This window comes from Zalophus californianus, chromosome 17 (genome assembly GCF_009762305.2).
Source record: "Zalophus californianus isolate mZalCal1 chromosome 17, mZalCal1.pri.v2, whole genome shotgun sequence".
Taxonomy (NCBI): Eukaryota; Metazoa; Chordata; class Mammalia; order Carnivora; family Otariidae; genus Zalophus; species Zalophus californianus.
In genome coordinates, this window is record NC_045611.1 from 55,142,981 (window position 1) to 55,164,310 (window position 21,330).

The following is a 21,330-nucleotide window of genomic DNA, read 5'->3' on the forward strand; positions in this document are numbered from 1 at the left end:
ACCCTGTGATATGGAGCAGTGATTGTGACCTCACCGTCCCTCAGAAGAACAATTATCATTTCACCTTTCCAGGCAGTGACAGTGCTGGCTGGGGACCCGAGAACATTTGTGAAGAACTTTTTTTGTGAAGCTGGTAATTACCAAAACCAATCATAAGTCTCTAGTTAATCTCTACAAAGGGACGGTGGAAATGACTGGTAGAGGCTGTTTTCTATTTCTGAAGGCAGACCGCTCCCACGTGGAGGCGAGCGGAAAATTTCAGAGGCCTGACGGGAGGGACTGGCAGTGAGTAGGTGTGTCTCCCTGGATCTGCTTTGCTAACAAGTTCTTCCACCCAAAAGTGATTTCTTCCTAAATCGTCAGACCGATGAAGTGAGCTGTCATTACATTATAAGCGAAAAGTTGGTCCCTGAGCATTTTCAAAGTGAAAGGTGGAACCCAAAGACAAGCACTCAACGCCAATTAATGTGGAAGTCTAGATGAAGCACCAGATGGTTCCTTTCCTATGAAATAAGCAAATGCTAAGTACACAGTTCAAGTGCACTGGATGGTCACCACGGTCTTCCACACTTACTTTTTGATGAATTTTAAGGAATGAGCACTGGTTGCTTTTGTAATACATGAAGAAATATAAAATAGGAGTTCCTTTGGTTTTTCCTACCAACAAATCTACATTTTATCCAGGTCCACTATCCAACGCCTCTCAAATGTCCCAGCCTGGGATGAAAGCCATAACGGTGGGCAACCTCTACCACACATGCCTGTGAGCACACACACACAAACACATGCACACAACGCCATATAAATCCAATGTACAGTCACATATACTCACATACTCATATACATACATATTCTATCACAAACTCACACCCAGCCCCATGTACAAACTCTCTGCTAGAATCATACACACTTACTCTGACACACACGCACACAGACTCACACAGTCCCATCAACACTCAAAAATTACATTCACACATCCTGTGTGTATATCTAGCCATCATATTCATATATGGAAGAATGGTAGTAATTCATGCCCCTTTATGAATCCACCTTTTATACTTCCCACTTTGCAACCACTCACAAGGATATCATGATGTGCAATGAATAAAAAGTGATGTGAGTATTGCCACTCTAGGTTAAGGCACAAAGTGGAAAAGTTGGAGTGTTGGCGGTCTGATATTGCATGTGTCCTGGATGCCCTCCTTTCTGGCATAGGCAGAGTCAATGCAATCACTAATATATCATGCCATATGTGGATTTAATTTTAAATGTCAAGATGTAAAATTCAGGATAGTTATCTGGCCTTCAAAGTTAAACCCTGATTTTTTTTACAGAATTTGTAAGGCTGAAGGTGTCCAGAATCCTGAGGGACATCAGTGGACGGATCATGCTTTAAAGACTGCATGAGAAACATGGAATGGATTTAATCTCATCCCCTGTCAGTGAGATTAGTCAAAGTGACCAATGGGATGGTGTACTCATGGGAAAGTTAACCAAAAGCCAAGAGAGTGTGGAAATGAGGAGTGGGCATTGTTGAAAAGCTCTCCGGGTTTCTCATACTTATGATATCTTCTTGGAGGAGGCAATGACAGCTTTCATTCTAGACCATATAGCAAATAAACTTGGAAAATATAGTATCTCTTTTGGGGGCAAGGAGCAGATTTATTTGCTGTGCAGGAAAATATATATAAAGCCTCCCTCAAAAGTTAAGTATATGGGGCTCCTGGGTGGCTCAGTCAGTTAAGCATCCAACTCGGGATTTCCACTCAGGCTGTGATCTCAGCGTTGTGAGATCGAGCCCTGCACTGGGCTCTGCTCTAGGCATGGAGCCTGCTTAAGATTCTCTCTCTTACTCGCCCTCTGCCCCTCCCCTGCCTCTCTCTCCTGCTCTTAAAAAAAAAAAAAAAGTTAAGAGTATGCAGGTGCCTTAGGTGCTCCCTTTCAAATATTGACGTTTCCTCAGATGTGACTTAAACACAATGCTTGTGCAGGATATGCCTGAGCCTTTCTGCACGGCCCATGGGCCTTGAGGTACAGAGGAACTCCTGGGAAAATGACGTTCATGTTTCCTGCTGTGCTGTGAGTAATAAAGTCCTTGTTTCTCACCCAGGAGAGTCAGAGTCTTCCTGGTAACACCATGACTCAGTGGGATCTTAAGCTGTTAGTTTGCATGCAGGGTAAAATCAAAGACCCTTCACATTCTTGCTAGTTACCAGAGGTTGTAAAAAGTTATACATATGAGCAAAAAAAATATATATGTAGATGTATATATTGAAATATATAGATGTGTATATATATGTGTGTGTATGTATATATATAGTAACTTATAAAAATTGCTGTCTTAAGTGTTTGAATAATGCAAAAAACACACTCATTCCTTAAGTCAGGAAGAATTTAGTGAGCAGTTTGCAGAAAAACCTTGGGAGAATATTGTTCTCTAAAAATGGAAGACCAGGGACGCCTGGGTGGCTCAGTCAGTTAAGCGTCTGTCTTTGGCTCAGGTCATGATCCCAGGATCCTGGGATCGAGCCCCACATTGGGCTCCTTGCTCAGTGGGGAGCCTGCTTCTCCCTCTGCCTGCCTCTCCCCCTGCTTGTTCTCTCTCTGACAAATAAATAAAATCTTTAAAAAAAATAAGTAAGTAAGTAAATAAATAAATAAAAATGGAAGACCAGTGCAAAATGTCGGGGCAAGCGAGTGCCCGTTACAGAGGAGAGGGGGCCGTGAGGGAGGGCACTGAATAGTTGGGGGAGAAGAACGAAGGACTCTCATGGCAGAGCAGTGAGGAGGCCCTTGGGAATGAAACAACTCCTATGAGACCTCATGACACAACTTGCTGCTGGGAGTGCCGGTACTCCTCGCCCACCATCACACTTCCAGAGTCTTTAATAAAGGCCCCGTGGCTAACTAACTCATTTTGTCTTCACATGGATTGTTTCGGGTTGTTGACAATGCTGGGGGCTGAGGGCTATGTCTGCGTAGATATAAGGCAAAGATGGGTTTTGTGGGGAACTCTAAGGTGGGAACAGAGAAAATCATGAGAGTGTTGATCCCTGAGAATTGTCAAAAGACTCTCGGCGAATCTTCTGAACTTTAAGGTTGTGGAAAGGGTGAGATCATAAAGCAAGATTTCCATGGAGTGAGGGTAGACCCCTGTGATATATGGGTTGCATGTGGAATAAATAGAGTCAATATAAAATATTATGCACGACATGACAAGACGGGAGGTGGAAAGTCTTCCAGACTGGAGAAGAAAGAGGAGTCGAGTGGGTCCAGGATGGGTGAGGGGAGGTCCACTTCTTTTTTGCTCCAGCCTCCATACTTGAGACTCTTTCATGATGGTTCCATCCCTCTGTGATGCAAGCCTGAGACTTTAGTTTCCAGTCTGCACTGTTAGTGCATCTCTACCCAAAGGTAGGTGCTTCTCACAACAGAAAACTGCTATGTTTTTTTCTGAGGATACTAGTGCCCGTGGCTGAGTTGAAGCTGGACTCTGTGCCTGATGGATCCTGTGTGGGGTGGAGCACCTCCTTCTGTTTCCCAACTGCCTGTAGAGGAATGGCTTCTTGAAAAAAACCAGAATTTGGGTAAAATGGAGAATAATCAAGTAAGGCAACTCTCCTCTCAGCTGCCAGAATTTTCCTTTTCCCACTTTACAATCAATTATACTGCAGTGAGGAGACAAGCAAGGTGGGGAATCTCAGGACAGATTACAAAGTCGTCCTTCTAAGAAGCAGTGTGAGCAGGGTGAAGTTTCGATGAGAACAGAGATAAGGCTTCCGTCCCAAACTCCAGATCTATCTATGCATAGCAGAGCGCTCAAGGATGAAATCCAGACACAGTGTTTCCACCTCAACTTAAGGTTAAACAGAGTCCAGGCATTTCCACTTTCGATTTCATATATACATAAAAATCTGAAGGGCAACATTTCCTGAAATGAAAAACTTTCGGCAATGACTCAAAAGAAGACTACTTAATGTGTCCCAAGACAAAAGGAGAGCGTTGTACGAACCGTCGCAGTGGACACAAGCGATCTGATTAATTAAAAAAATAACTTTTGGGGGGGAAAATAACATTCTTTAATTCAGTCTTAGCTACTGATGGAAAGAAGGTAACATGAGATTCGTTAAACTGTCAGTACGATACTTTTGGAGATCAAAAAAACATACAGGCATGGAAACAACACAGATTATCTACCTACTTATTGCCCACCTACATGTGTATCTAAGAGCTATTCTTTTTAATCTTACAGAGTAATTGTCTATTTCTCAGGAGAGAGCAGGGTGATTTAGAAATGTACTTTTTAAATTTTCGTGTACAAAATAATTACCTGGAGATTTTGTTAAATGGCAGACATGTATGTAGAAGATGCTGGGTGGGACCCAAGATTCTCCATTTTCAGAAGATTTCTGATTATTCCAATATTGCCAATCTATGGTTCACACCCTGAGTGACAGGGAATTAAGAGACTGAGGAAGGACTTAACGAATGACTTTGTAATCAAGAAATTTCAGAGAAACAATAGGGTTTAAAGTGGTTTTGAGAAGAGCAAAAACAAAGAATTTTACCATTTACCATTTACTGGAGACCATTCTAAATGTTTTTCACATTAGAATGCATAAAACCATAAAAATCATCTGTTTTTATTTTTTGAGTGAATTGACCTTCACTTGAATGAAAATCAGAGAAACAAAGTGGTTTTAAAAACTCATTAGGCAGGAACATCGGAGGTAGAGAAGTAAAGGTTTTCAAGGCCTAAAAACACAGTGTTTGTAGAGGAAGAGAGAACACAGTATTCTATCCAGGATGGGACATTTACCCAAAAGCCAGTCATTCCCTCCTCCGACCCCTTCTCTTTCTCCTCCTAATTCTCTGAGCTTTGTCTTCAGGTGAGATTATCTTAGAAATCACACCTGAGTTTTGAGAAATGCAGTCATCAATATACCCTTTCCCCGTGCCACCCCCACCCCCCACCCCACCGGCAGAAGGACTCCCAAGGGCAAAACAGCATTCCCTCTCCCCAGTCCTAGGAGAGGGTCAGGAAGCGTGTGGGTGGAGAAACCCACCTGAATGCAGACCCCACCCAGGGAACACCCTCCCTGAGAACTCTCCTGAGCGCCACCTGTCTCCTTCTTCGTCCACTCCATCCTCGTACCCAAATCCTCCTGGGATCCTTCTCCATGGCAGAGCATCTCCCTCCCTGCCCAGGCCTGGGATGCCTCCTGGCTTCCAGGTCTCCTGGGGGTTGAAGAGCAGCATCCTGCCTACGCTACGACGGAATCTGGCCCTGACCCTGGCCCCGCTGGCATTCTCAGCATCTGAAGCGGGCTCTAATTCTGTGGATAAACAGAACCATTCTTCACCTCAGTTTTCGAAGCCCTGGTTGCCAATGAGCTCCTTGCCTTGGGGAGACTAAGCTACCCCCGTCCATAGCAAGATGTAGAATGAATCAGCCAGTATGTTGGCATACTCGTAAATATTTTTTAAAAATAGATTTTAGGGGCACCTGGGTGACTCAGTCATTAAGCCTCTGCCTTCAGCTCAGGTCATGATCCCGGCGTCCTGGGATCGAGCCCCACATTAGGCTCCCTGCTCAGTGGGGAGCCTGCTTCTCCCTCTCCCACTCCCCCTGCTTGGGTTCCCTCTCTAGCTGTCTCTCTCTCTCTCTCTGGCAAATAAATAAACAAAATCTTGAAAATAAATAAAAATAGATTTTATTCTCTGGGGCAGTTTTTGGCTCACAACAATATTGAGCAGAGGTTCAGAGATTTGCCACACAGCCCGTGCCCCGACGCACGCACAACCTCTCCCACTGGCAACATATGCATAAACATTTTTAGCATTGTGTATAGTGTTAAAAAATATATAGTTATATGTGTTTCTTTTAAAAATCCCTGGGAATGGCAAAAACCAAATTATAGTGTATTGTTTCAGATACATACACATGAGATACAATGAAAGTGCTGAGGAAGTAAACAATAAAACATTTCTTCCGATAAAGCAAATATCCTTTCCAATCCTGGGCAAGCAGGCAAAGATTAGCTCACACACAAAAGATGAGCTCACACAAGATTAGATTAGGCTGATTGCATTAGTGGGAAGGGATTTCCTGGGGATTCCAAGCTGTATAAAAGCCCAGAAGAAGACCTGGCCTTCTCAGTAATCCCAGAAAATCCTCTGTCTCCAGTGGAGTTGGCCCAGGATCCACATATCTGAGTGGCCACCGACAGACACAAAACCACAGGTTAGTTTCCATGACCATTTGGGGCCTCTGTGTACCCCTCACAGAAATAGAAGAAAATAGGGAGAGGGGGCCATTTTAGGTGTTAAAGATTCGTTAATTGTTTCGTAGAATTTCTTCGGGCAGACCCTGATTCAAAATCTACTTCAAAAATGTTAATTTTTAGACAAGTGTTAAGTTTTAGATCATTGCAGAGAATGATCACCCAGACCCAGGGCTTTTAAAAAAGTATAAGTGATTTATTAATTTATCTTTTATGCCAATGCGTTCATGAGAACTTGTTTGGAGCTGGTTGAAATTCAGAGCCCTGATCATGAAGCCAAAAATGAAACAGAGCAGCACCTCAGCTATGAAGCTCCCAATCCAATGGAGAGGCAAGAATTATTCTACCATAATTTGTCCTTGGGAAATGTTTCTTGCTACTCAATTTTGGTCATTTGAAGTTTGAAGGAGGGGCGCCTGGCTGACTCAGTCGGTGGAGTATGAGACTCTTCATCTCGAGGTGGGGAGTTCCAGCCCCACACTGGGTGCAGAGTTTACTTAAAAAAAAAAAAATTCGAAGAGGAAATTGTACTTTACACTGGATTTTCAAATATGTTTGCCTCAAGATTAGATACGGCATTTCTTCTAATATAATCTATTATGATAAATTTTATTATCTTTTTATGACAGTCTGTGGTAATGTGTTCTATTGCTGTTTTCAAAGAAATAATATATTTTCCTATACACTCTTTTCCCATTAGATCCCATTTATGTATGTATGTATGTATGTATGTAAACTCTGCCCCAATGTGGGGCTTGAACTCACTACCCTGAGATCAAGAGTTGCATGCCCTACTGATTGAGCCAGCCAGGTACTCCTAATCCCATTTAGTTTTTGATTAATTAATTTCATTTTTTTCTTCTTTTTTTTTTTTGAGGATTTCATTTATTTGTTTGAGAGAGATGGAGAGAGAGTGCATGAGTGGGGTGTGGGGAGAGGGAGAAGCAGGCTTCCCGCTGAGCAGGGAGCCGACCCGGGGCTCCATCCCAGGACCCTGGGATCATGAACTGAGCCAAAGGCAGACGCTTAAACGACTGAGCCACCCTGGCGCCTCCCTCTTGTAATCTTTTGTTTTTCTGCTCCAGTTTCTTTTTTTTTTCTCTCCGCTACAGATGAACACTTCCTATAAATTTTATATTTGTATATAATATGGCCATTTAGACCATTTAGGAATTTCCCCCCTGAACCAGGTTTTGCCCTGCTCCTAAGTTTTGGCATAAAGTGCTTGATCTTTTATTTCCTTCTCTATAATTTCCATTTGAATTTCATTTTTTATTTTAAGGAATTTGATTTCAGAATTTCTGGAAATGTAATGAATAGTTTGACCATACTTAATCTTATAAAGAAGTTAAATAGTGTAGTTATATTTACTTTTGTTCAATTATGACAAAGGGGAACTATACAGTGTAAGATATCCAGTTTTCTAATATATTGAATTTTCTTTTTGAACCCGATTACATGATCCCTTTTTCCAAGTGTTTTATGGTACAGTATAAGGTCCCTAAGTATGGAATCTGCATTTCACATCTATATAAAACATTTAAGTCTAGTGGGGAATTTTTTAAAAAATTCATTGCCTTATTTCTCATTCAAATTGGTACTATGTTCCTAGTAGAAGATTATGGAGGTGTAGTTTGAACAAAAGGTAAAAGGGGAGTCGGCAGCGTGCTGAGAGATGGGAGCTGGCTGCGTTGTGCATTGGGGAGTCCAGGGATGTGCAGAATTCAGTGGTTTCATTTTCTATCCCCCGCAGGGCAACAGAGTCCCTGGGACAGACCAACCCCGATGGACCCCACCAGGCTTTCGATGGAACAGGGGAAAGAATTCTTAAAGCAGCTTGGGATTCCACAGAGAGACGTAAGCGTGGGAGAGGTTGGCAGGTGACATGAGGAGGAAGGAGGTGGCCTCCCAGTCTAGTGCTGAGGCAGCTTCTCCTCCCATGACCGTGACCCGGGGTGAAAGCCCATGATTAGCAACGTGGATATTTGGGCACTGGCCAATTACAGGGACGTGCAGTGATCAGATGGGCAGGCAGAGGCGACTGTGCTGGCCTCAGTTTCCACCTGGGGACCACCAGCATTCCCTCTGCCCACAGCTCCCCCTCGTGGAGGTCATCGGCAAACTCACTGTTGAGGTGGAGGAAAGAGCCTTTACTCTCTGATTAGCGTTGCGTCCAAGAGCGCACGAAAAATTCGGAGTTTGTTTATGATCGTCCATGATCTGAAGGCGTCCTCCCGTGTGCAGAACTCTGACTGCATCTTGATCCTCTTTCCTCTCTGCCAGCTTGACTTGATGACGGAGAAATGGGTCGTTGCTGCCGCCGTGGAGGTAATGCTCCGGTTTCCCCTGATGCCAGGAGAGGACCCTAGTGCCCGCTGTGTCTCCAGTAAGAGATGTCAGCCTTCAGGGGAGCGGCCTCTCACAGCTTTACGGAGACACCAAGAGGAGAGGTGGGACGAACGTCGCGGAGCAGCGTGGCCGGGGCCTCCCTATGGGGCGCGGGGGTGGGCTGCAGACTTGTGCGCAGACCTGCCGGGCGGCTTCCGACATGTGTGACCCTCTCCGTCTCCCGGGCTTTTCTTTGTGAGCTTTGCCCGTCCTCGTGGAGCTGACACGGCAACCTCAGGTTGCGGGTCCCTGTGCGGCTCTGTGCCCCTGCTGAAAAACCGGCATGTTGTCATGGTGACGGGGGGGGTCACGTATGAAGTTTCACAGGTGTTCATTAGCATCGCATCAAATCCCTGCAAACCTTTGTCAGAGGAAGTGGCAGGTTTTCTCGGTAAGATGTTATCTGTGGAAACTGAGTTTTCTGGGCGCCTGGCTGGCTCAGTCGGTTGAGCGACTGCCTTCGGCTCAGGTCATGATCCTGTAGTCGCGGGATCGAGTCCCGCATCGGGCTCCCTGCTCAGCGGGGAGTCTGCTTCTCCCTCTGACCCTCTTCCCTCTCGTGCTCTCTGTCTCTCATTCTCTCTCTCTCAAATAAATAAATAAAATCTTAAAAAAAAAAAGGAAACTGGGTTTTCAGGAAATCCGTAGGGAAAGAATCACTAGTTGTTGGCCTGCTTATTGGTTTTGATAAATATGGGGAGAGGCTTTGAGCTTGGAGGGAGCGGCTGGACGAAAACCCAGGACGCGGGCCTGAGTTACACTGATGTTTTCAGGTTGCAAATCTAATTTCACCATTTATAGACCAAGTGGCCTTTTCTCAGGCAGTGTCCTAACCTGGGAGTAAGTAATGATGGAAAAACATCACAAAATGGCACAGAATGGGACATCAGTTCATGAGGGACCACATCACTGTGGGTGTACTTAGGGATCGGTGAGCCCCCCATGCAATCCAGGCAGAGAAGTAGGGGTATGAGGGACTTCTGTCTCCGTGTCTACATAATTATTATTATTATTTTTTTTTGGTCCTTTTCTCGTGAGTAGAGAATCCAACAATCCGTCCCTGAGGGAGAAAGACCAGAAGCCCAAGGATATGGCAGGGGATTGCACATACCCGCGGCCCCCAAGACCCCCTATAGCTCAGAACATGAAGAAGCTACAGAGGGGGCCAGTGGGGCGAAGGAATCCCCCCCCAGAGGAGGCGTACACCGGGGTAAGTGGGAGCTTGAGTGTTTCAGGAACCAGAGGATCTGCATGGCCCCCAAAGATTGAGTTTAAACACAGAAACCTGTGTGTCTATAACTCAGGGATTCCGACTTAGCCAAGCCTGGCCTGTTTCTGATGTCCTAACTGGGGGACTGGCCCATTCAGACCCTCTGAGGAGCAACCTTATTCCCTGTTTAGCGTCCCGTTCCGCTTAGTGTCTGTGCAGTACTCAAATCCAGTTTGTGGACATCTCCTTTAGATGCTAAATTCCTTCCTCTAGATCGCTTTCTATACAATGGGCTCTGAGCAGGGCCATAACATCTTGAATTTCCTGGCCATGGGCCCTGGGTCTGTGTCCTCCTCTCCCCCAAACGAATACCAACTCCAAATATCTGTCCTGACATGAACCTTTGAAAGCCGCCCCCGATTTCCGCTGTGTCACTGAGCACTCTCTCCCTCCGTCCGCAGGTGAAGTGCAAGAACTGCGGGCTCTTCGGGCACCTGGCCAGCAGCAGGAGGTGCCCCGGGAAGTGCTGGGCCTGGGGCCTGGCCCCCCAGCCCTTGGGCTCCAGGAAGAATGAAAACTTGGAACCCAAGAGGCCTCAGGACTTACAGATCCCAGGGTCCTCCCACAGGACGGACAGCAGGAAGGAACCAAGACAGAGGTGCGGAATCACAGGGTCAGAGCGATTGGCGGGCAGTGGAGCCCCCTTTCCCCTAACCAAGGGCGAGGTCTGGGCCCCAGGAGCGTTCCTGGTTCCCGGTTTCTGTGTGGGCAGGAAGGTCAGGGGCATCCGGACAGTTCACATGATCTGCCCTGCAGGCCAGGAGAGCGGAAGAGGGAGGCTCTGCCACTGAGACCGCCCGTCAGACGACCACAGAAGCAGCAGAGCTCCCGGAAGGAGCCCATGGACGTGGGTGCCCACCTGAGGGTGAGTCTCGCTTCTGCTTCCCTGCTCCGGGTCTCCATCTGCGTTCTGCTTCGTTCTGTGCTGCTCGGGTGTGCGGGGTTACGTTCAAACCCAGGCTGGCCTGGAGGAACCGCCTAGGAGTCCTACGTATTTTTCATATTACAGTTTCTTTATTTGAAGCACGTATTTTTTCTGTTTTGTGCAAGTCGGCCGGCAAGTGTTTGTGGAGGCGTTTCTGTGCCCAGGTGAAGGGTTCTATCAGATGCCCTCTGCGATCCTATATCAAGACGAGGCATCTTTCAAGATACCCTTCAAAAGGATGGTTGCCATTTACACTCTGCACGTTGTATGCTCCCTGGATCTTAACAACAAACGGCATAAGGAAAGTTTTAATTGTCAAATCTGATAGGCAACAAACACTAGACGGGTGTTGTAATTGCCCCACCACCACCACCTCTGAGGAGCGTATCTCTGCAAATGTGTGATGACTGCACATCTTTTGCTGTGACATTTAGTTTTGCACGTGCTGTCTGCTTAAATTGGGTTGCTCCTTTGTTTCCTTCTGATGTAGAGACAATCCTGAGTGTTAGTTATTTCCCCCTATTTATTGTCTGAGTCTGCTGTTTTACCTTTGTGGCCTCCGTTGCTTCTGATTTCCATGGTTTCTACTGTGATATGGCTGAATGCGTCAGTCCTGCGTGGAGTATGGTTGAGAGTTGTGATTCCTGAGGTGTCTAACACGCGGTTCCTTCTCCCACAGCGCCCCACCAGGCCACTGCCCGTCCAAACAAATACTAAGCGATCTGTCCTGGGCCCGGTCCCCACAGGTCAGCCACCGGTTGTGATACCTGACAGGCGGTCCACACTGCCTGTCAGTAAAGCCCCGGAAATGCGTGCTTGTGAACCAGCCCAAAGATGTGGGGTGGTGGACTTGCCCTGCCAAGCTCTAAAAAGCTCCTGCCAGGACCCACCTCTCGTTGCCAAGTTGACAGCCAGCAGGCCTGATGTTTTCTCCCCTGGTGTTCCCCAGTTTGCCAGGAAGACACTGGCCCAGACACAAGCCAGGCATCCTCCCGTGGCCTCAAGGCCCCACGCGCAGCCTGTCGTGGGAAAATGTGGCCAGAACGCCAAACTCAGCATCCAGGCACCAGGTAAGATGTCTTCTCAGGTCGCTCTCCAGACTTGCCAGAACCCTCCACAGAAAGCAAGATTCGGCCTCTTCTAAACCCCCAAGCTGAGTCCCTGGTGACCTGGTCTGGGGGCTGTCCGGGCTCTTCAGCCGCTCCCCAGTACACTTCTCTTGGATCCAAACAGATAACCCCAGGTGACCGGGAAGACACCAGCCCTGATGCCCGGCTTTGACCCCCCAAGCCCCACCCAACTCACCTGGTCTGAGCCCTGTCCAGGCTTGTGCCGGCCCTAACCTCCACCACCCAGGCATGTTCCAGGCCAGTGGGGGCAAGGATGGGACATGAGATGGGGCGCAGGATGGCGGAGCTCCAGGTTTTCAGCTGCTCCTGTCTCCCTCCAGAGAAGTCTACACCTGCTGGTCCGAGCCCTCACATCTTAGAGGTGTCAGAAAGACAGGTTCCCAGGGTCCCAGTGAGGAGGATCCTCTGCCACTGAGGAGAATGCCTGAGGGTGGCCGCGTGGAGAGAAGACTGGGCATCCGGTGTCCCTTCACTGGAAGTGGCTGAAAGATGGGAAAAGAGGCAGGAGCACCTCTTTTCTGTGTCCCGTGAGTCAGGCACCTGTGGAGGTGTCTGTGTGCGTGCTGGGGTTCCAGGTGACACTGGGGGTCACCAGACAGACACCGCCTTTAAACTTTGTGCATTTAAGTTGTATTTAAAATGGAGCTTATGAAGTTGTCACTTGTCCTTTGTAAATCAAGTATCGTTTAAGAAACTGAGCCAACATGGGGAAGCCATGTTATACCCTAATGTCAATAGAAAGCTATGAAATTCGTCGGTGCGGGTGGGTAAATGACGAAAACTTGGGTAACTGGGAGATGATTGTGGAGAAGAGCTGTACCCCTGGAACAGTGCCCTCTCCTGGGTGTAGAATTTTCCACTTTCAGGGAGTGTTTCAGTGGGAATTCTCTTTGCCTTGGGGAATGGGGGATATTCTTTTAACCTTTACATTTTGTTATTTAAAAAAACCATTGCAATGTTATGGTTGATTACTTTCTTTCAGGATTAATAAAATTCTCTGAAACAGAACATGTATTACAGCTTTTTTTGTTCCTCCTTATCACCTCGGGTCAATTTATTTTTTCTTCATCCAGTTTTACCTGAGTAAAGAGGAGGTTCATACAGTCTAATCCAAGGATCTGTAACTTTTAAGAAATACAGACTCTCAGGCACAAGCCAGCCCTACTGAACCAATATCTGGGGTTCTTAATAATTCCAGGTGTTTCATATGCAGGTTGAAGTGTGATAAGTGAGAAAATAGACTGGTTCTTAGTCTGCACATCAGAATCACCTGGTGAGCTCTAAATACCATAACGAGTGGTTCCCACCCCCCAGGGATATTCATTTGTTGGGTTTGGCTTGAAACGTGGCATGAGATAATAGAAAAAATATAAATATAGGTCTCTGCCCCTGGTTCCTGACACAGAGCTCCTAAAATCCCTGCAATTTCTTAAGTGATAAGGGCCCTGGGAGCATCTCTTGTGCTAATGAGACAACTCTGGGTGGGCTCCTGGGTGGGGCTGGTCACCAGAAAGACCAAGCCATGATTAGAAGATTGGGAACTCGCAAACCCACCCCCACCCCCCTTCTCTAGAGAGGGGAGGGGCTGGAAATGGAGCCGATGGTCAACTATGCCCACGAGAGGAAGCCTCCGTAAGATCCCAGTAGCAGGGCGTTTGGAGAGCTTCCAGGCTGCGAACACATCCACACCAGGAGAGTGACACACCCCAGTCCTTCAACAGACTGACAAACGTGAGTGTTCCCCTGAGTTCTGTGAGCTGCTCTAGCTAAATTAATCAGACTCAAGGAGGGGGTTGTTGGAACCTCCGATCTATAGCTGGTCGCTCAGAAACCCAAAGTGTGTGTGTATGGGGGGGGTGTGTCGTGGGGACTGGAGCCCTCACCCGTGGGACCTGATGTGTCTTGGGGTAGATGGTGGCAGAATTGAGTTGAATTCTTGGACACCCAGCTGGTGTTGGAGGCTTGCTTGTTGGTTGGGGGGAGGGGGGTGCAAAAGTGTCAGAAGGGCTCCGTGTGACAGTAAAGGAGACACAGGAGGTGGAAACTGTTTCCTTACCTGTGTGGATGTTGAGTGTCAAACCCTCTGTGGTTGTTTGGGGGTCTTTTTGTTTTTGTTTTTTAAAGATTTTATTTTCGGGAGAGAGAGAACAGAGTGAGCCGGGACTTGGGGCAGAGGGAGAGGGAGAGAGAATTCCAAGCAGATTCCCCACTGAGTGTGGAGCCCTAAGCCGGGCTTGATCCCACAACCCTGAGAACATGACCTGAGCTGAAATCGAGTCCGACACTTGACCGACTGAGCCACCCAGGCGCCCCCTTTTGTGGTTATTTGTAACGCACAGCAAAGGTTAGGAAGCTGGAGGTAGAGCACAAAGAGAACACTACATGAAACTGTTTTGGGGAAAACTCTGTCCTGAGTCAAAAAGAGCAAATGACACTTGTCAACCTAAAATTGTCAGGAGACAATATTTAAGCAAAAGCATTTATTTGGGATCAAAGAATTGCAATGCAGGGTACAGAGATGTGGGTAGCAACCCACAGAGTGTCTCACTAGGGAGAAGTCAGGGGTTTTTAAGGACAAAAGTGAATGCTTGAATACGTTGCTCACAAAGAATTTTGATTGGTGTTGATGGCAGAAAACGAATCTTGGCTTAACTGGCTGCTAAAGTCCATTACTGTAAGAACTTGCAGGTGTGTTCGTGCATAGTCCTTGAGATATTTGTGGGTTGGCCCCATTCAAAGTTCATGGTTCCACTGGGTGAGGACGGGCATAAGGTCCTGAATGACCTCCTGGCTCCACTTGAAAACCCCTGGACATAAGTGACGCCATGTCATTTCACCTTTCACATTCTCTTCAGAGTGGGATTTCATGGGGGGGGGGGCGGGGAGCAAACCAGATGTCCCCTTTCTCCCTGTGAGATTCTGTCTCAGGAGAGCTTCTCTGTCTTGCCAGGGCCATATTCCTAACAGGCAGTGTGATAGGACTATCCAGGCTGCCTCCTGGTCGGGGGGCCCCAAACCCAGGAAAAGATGGAGGGAAATCAAGAGACTCTTTACCAGTGTGGGTTCTTCAGCTTGGGGCTCCCCAGGTTGCTTTAATGAGGGTTTCTCTGAAACAGAAATAACACCTCCAGAGCCCCCATCGGGGACTGCAGAATAACAATGTGATACGGCCATTAGCTTCCAAGTCTCAGCGAGTCCCCAGGCTCCTCTGTCCCGGGTCTGCTCAGCATGTTGGAGAAAGCCAAGAGCAGTTGGAAACGTAAGCCCTACAATCACCAGTGGTGATTGGTTTGCCAACTGGGGAGCTTCCCAGGTTCCACAAAAGAAATTCTCATTACGTTGATCCAGGAACCTGTGATCTGTGTTAGTGTCCTGAGAGTTTTTGAGGCAGGTGATCTACAGACAAGAACTAAGAAAAACCCACTGGCAAGTCTTGACTTAAAGATCCACCTGGTATGCATTTTGTTTTTGCAGTGTAATTTCCAGCATTTGATATTCTTTTCTTCTGTTGGTCAATTGGACCAACCTGGGAATGAATACATTTGAAAGAAGACCTTTGTCCCCCTTTCTATATTTAAAAAACATTTTATTTCTACATGTGAATAATTATTTAAAATATACATGTGACATTTGATGTCTTTCCCAGAGTATGCCTGAACACTGTATTCACTTAAGGACATTAACCCATCCTTCTTGCTGCTAACGCTTGGTCCATGTTGGGAGCTGAACTAAGTGTTTTACACACTTTAGATCATTCCATCTTTCTCACAGCCCTGATTCCCAGTGTAGATGTGCAGGTGTCAATGGAAAGAGAGAGGACACATCAGGTGTTGGTTTGCCAACTGGGGAGCTTCCCGGGTGAACTCTGAAGCCAGCCCCCTACACAGAGGGCAAGGAGAGCCCAAAGAGGCACAGCACTCTCGATGGGTAGGTAGCAAGAGTAAGAAGCAATGCACACATATGTACGTACCGTACTGATACTCATGCGTACAGACAACATGATCTACAATTTCTCATGTGGGAGAAGTCAGGGTTGGTTGAGAATGCACATTTCATATCTTAATATGCACAAAATTCTAGTGGGGTCTTATTACAACGCAGACTCTATTTCAGGAAGTCTGGGGTGGGCCCCGAGATTCCACATTTTAACAAGGCCCAGTGATGCCAAAGTTATGGGTCCATGGATCACCCCTTGAATGGCAAGGAGCTAGAACATTAAGAAAACACTCCTTGGATAATTTTAAAATCAAGAAGTTTATGGCTTGTTCCTGGGTTTCGGCCGCTACAAAAAAATGTTTACACAAACAAAAGGTCTAAAATAATAACGATAATTTAACACATACATTAGATATCATTTAACTGTTTATTTTATAAATATTTATATTATAAATTATGTTATTACACCGATGTATAAAACCACCAATTAATCCATGAGATCTCATCATTCCGATTTTATGAGAATATCGTATAAAACATCTAGTGAACTGTTGAGACTGAGTTTGAATCTAGTTATTGGGCCTAGAACTTAATTTCAACAGATGTCTGGAAGAGGTGTAACAATTGAGAGAAACAGTAAAAAGGAGATAAGGTAACAACAGATAATAGTTTTCAAACACTTATTTGGTATAAATCGGGTAACCACATGCTAATTAAAGATTGACAGAGTGGAAAGTATTCATTGTCATAGGAAATGTCCAAGACATATTTCCAATTCTGATATGTTTTTAAATCTCATCATAGAACTATTTATAATTCTTGGTTTTTGAAAATATCTCTGGATATCAATAGTTTCCACTGATCTAAATTTTAGTATTTGGGGACAATAAAGATGCCTGTATTATGATTCTTACTGAAACAAATGAAATAGTAGTTCATACAGATGAGAGTGGCAAAATGCAATTACAGAAAATGGAAAATTTCCAGGATGGGGATATATTTATCATGATGAGGAATATCCAGTATGAGATGTGTTTCTAGTGGGCACATTCAAAATTTGGGATTTCAGATTTCAAATTTTCAAGGCTTAAAAGTCAAGGCTTATGTGAACTAATTTTGTATACCGTTTTTTAAGATTTTGAGCGAGAGAGAGAGTGTGCGCGTGCGCGAGAAGGGGAGGGGCGGTGCCAAGGGGGAGGGAGAAGGGTAAGCAGGCTCCATGCAGTGTGGAGCCTGCTGCGGGGCTCAGTCTCAGAACCCTGAGATCATGACCTGAGCCAAAACCAAGTCAGATACTTAACCAACAGTGCCAGCCAGGCGCCCCTGATACTTCTTTGTAAGATCAACCTAAAGAAAAAAATCCCTAGGGATCTCCACACATGTAAGTTGTGGATCCATAATCTGGATGACCTGTTTGGAGAACTCATGGACAATTTCCTTTAGCACAACCTCTGTAATTCCTACGGTGGGGTGAAATAATGAATTAAGGGGAAGACCGTTAATGCCATTTGCCAGAACTGTCTGAAATCTGCGTTAGTAACACCCCCTGTACTTCTTAGGACCCAGCCTTCTCCTGGAGAGCCTAACAAAGCAGCCACCCAGGGGGGGCAGTGTTCCCTTCACTCAGGAGTGCCCAGCAAGTGAAATGAATGGGTTTCTAAAAAATGTTCAGACCTGCGGTGTCCCCAGTCTGTAACTTCAATGTCGATGTCGTCAAGGAAAATATTTTAACATAAAAGATTGTAGTTTCGGGGCGCCTGGGTGGCGCAGTCACTAAGCCTCTGCCTTCCACTCAGGTCATGATCCCGGGGTCCTGGGATCGAGCCCCACATCGGGCTCCCTGCTCCGCGGGAAGCCTGCTTCTCCCTCTCCCACTCCCCCCACTTGTGTTCCCTCTCTCGCTGTGTCTCTCTCTGTCAAGTAAATAAATAAAATCTTAAAAAAAAAATTGTAGTTTCAACCAAATTGCAATATAAGCCCTCCTCTCTCTCTTCTCCCTTTGTTCAATACAACACCTCGTGGCTCTGAATGAATGCAGGTTTCCTCTTCCAGCTGAGACCAATCTTGTGTCATCCTCGCTTCATATTTACTCTAAAGTGGATTTTTCTGTGTTATTGCATTTCTGAAGTTTTATAGCTTTCCATGTACATGACAAAATGTGAATCCGCATCAGAAATGGCCATTTATTTTTTACTATAGATGGCCAGATAGTACATCTTTTTACTCTTTGTAAGCTGTGCAGTCTCTGGGCACCGACTGCATCTTGCTCTGGTTGGATCAGCAGTATGTAAACACAGGGCGTAGCTGAGGTCCACTGAAATGTGGCACTGTGGTCCTGGAGAAGAACCGGAACCAGGTCCTTTTGGATCTGCATGCCCTGGGTTCTGCCCGCGCAGACCCCCGTGTAAGTACTCCCTTCGTCCACATTTAATTGGGCAAATTTCCCTTTGAGCCTCCTTTCCCCATCTGTCACACTGTGGGTGCGTAAGTGGCAACGTTTACTCCTCTTCTGGCACTCGGCTTTGTGACTTCCTGGAGAACCACTTCCTCGATGAGGAGGTGAAACTCATCGAGAAGATGGGCGACCACCTGACTAACCTCCGCGGGCTGGCCGGCCCCCAGGCTGGCCTGGGCGAGTATCTCTTCGAGAGGCTCACTCTCAAGCACGACGAGGAGCCTCTGGAGACCAGCAGCCTTTGAGGGGGCCCCTCTGACAGCCCCCTGGTGCCAGAGCTTGTGCCTCAGCCTCTCCATGCAGCCACCACGCAGCTTTTTAACCACCCTGGAGCCCTCTCCCAAGCCGTGGACCAGATGGAAACAATTAAGTTTTTTTCCCCACAAACAAAACAAATGGTGGCAAGACTGAAACTCCAGGCTCCATCTGTCCCCAGAAGTAACGGATGAATCAACTTTTGCAGAAATGTGCAACAAAGAAACAATGCCAACCAGAAGGGGACTTCCTATGGGAAGAAGATGGTGCTTTGATCTAGGAAACCAGGAGCACTGGGGTGTATTAAATGGCCCGCCTGTTGTCACAAGCCCGCCCCTCACTTCTGTTCCTATGGCTGAAGCCAGAAAGAGTAATTCGAACCTCCTCTCAAAGAATTGTGCTTGAACATTTGGACCCAGCTGCCTCAAGGTAGGGGAAGGGCTTCACCAGAATCCTAATGTTCCCAGGACTCGGGCAGCTTCCCAGGCCTGGAGAGGACACTGAAGCTCCGTGCTTATTGCCCATACCTGGCCCTGGGCCCCTCTTCCGTCTGGCTGTTCGTGAGTTCTATCCTCTTATAATAAACCCCTAATCTCGTGAGTAAACTGTTTTCCTGAGCTCTGGGAGCAGCTCTAGCAAGTTGATCAAACCCAAGGAGGGGGTTGGTCAGGAGCACCTGGACAATGATGGAGGTTTGAGGAGGAAAGAGCACCTGGACAATGATGACTAAAACAAGAGGAAGGCGCATCGTCTCATGTAATAGGATACCTAGAGGTTGCCGTTCAGATGTGACAGGTATTCTAGGAAGTTGTCAGACCCGGACTCCTCTCTTCCCACTCACCCCATCACCACATGGTGCTCTCTCTGAGTGGCTAGACAGCTGTCTCATTAAATGGTGTGATGGTCAATTTTATGTGTCAGCCTGCCTGGGGCATGGGGTGCCCCCATACTTAGTTCAACATCATTCTGTGTGTGTCTCGGAGGGTGTTTGTGGGTGAGATTAACATTCGGATCAGTAGACTAAAGCAGATTGCCTTCCCCGGTGTGGGTTGACCTCCTCCAATTCCTTGAAGACCGAATAGAACAAAGATGTTGACTGAAGGAAAATTTGTCCTCTCTGCCTGTCTTTGAGCCAGGACATAGGTTTTGTCCTGCATTCAGACTTGGACAGGTGGCATCTCTGGATTGCAAATGACAGGTTTTGGGATTTCTCAGCCTCCATGCATCTCAGGAGCAAATACCTTAGAATACATCTTCCTTTCCCATATATGCCCATACTATCAAGATACACAATCGCACCTTGATTGCATGAATGTGGTTTTACGAATGTGAATGGTGGTGGGTGTGGTCAGGGTGGATGTATTCAGTGGGAATTATGGAGGAATACTTGAGCGTGTGAGATGTGACGGTATACGGTTGTATCTGAAAATATGTTGTGTATACACATGTTGTTTATGTGCAAATGTGCTTGCATGTGTGTTCAATAAGGTTGTTTACCCTTATGCCTCTAATCTCTGACTAGGATATGAGGAGTACTTGATAGTGGACATCAAATTGTGTATTTACTTTTTAGGGAAAAACAATTTGAACTCCTTTTATGTTTCTTAATTACAAAAGCAATCACAGGTGATTACTGCACATTCAGCAAAAAGTAGGTATGGAAAAATGTGGTAACCACCCAGTGCTATTTAAATGAGTAAGCGGCATTGCTTATCCCAGGCTTCTAGAACGTCCGTTTAACCCTCTGATTCCAGGGCTTTTGTTTGTAAGAGACACTTTTCCATTTCTATCTTTCATGGATATTCTGTTTAGACTTTTTATCCCGACTGGAGGTTGGGAAAGGTCAATATTCATAAATTGTGTTGCTAAAAAATTTCCATATCACCTCCACTTCCAAATTAATTAGTGTTACAGGATTTTTATTCCCTTAGGACCCGCGGTTCTTGGTCAAGCCACTTTGAAGAATTAAGAGGTAGGCCAGCTGAAGACTGGCGGGCAGCAAGGCAAAGTTTATTGAGCCATAGTATGAAGCTCCCACAGAGGCAGGGGACCTGAGAGGGTTGCCGTTTTGGCATTCAAATCTAGGGGTTTTTATAAGCTCTTTTGCAGAACTACCTTGAGCATCCTGAGAGTGGGTCCCTGGGGATTGGCCACTAAGGCGTGCCAATCAGGACTCTGATCATGCCCCTGTCTACCTATTGGGTTATTGTTCACGTGTTGATGGTCTTTGGGCTGATCTGGAGACTAACTGCCTCGACTTGTGATAGTGATCCATGTTTTACGGTTAATTGTTTTGTTTCGGGATGTTTGCAAAATTCACTTCTGCAGAGGCTGCTAGACAGGATGCTATCCTGGTCTTGTCTAAGCTGTCAAACAGGATGCTAGTGTGGTTTTGTCTCTGCTGTGCTGGCTTTTTTTGTTCTCTTGTTGGGGACCCTGGCCCTAAGGACCTAAGTGTCCAATTAACTCTTAACATTAGCACTGAGTTGTACAAAAAAGTCCAGTGGTTTCCAATGTAAATTATTACCTTTTACTTGTATCTCTTTGAAAATCCTTCTCAGGTACTTTGGCTAAATATCTCTACTCATAACTTAATGACAGTGTAGCCCAGGGATCTGAAGGTCGGGAAACAACTCCCTTTTGGGTAGAAAAATTTCTTAGGGGAACAGAAAATCTGGTGAGATAGG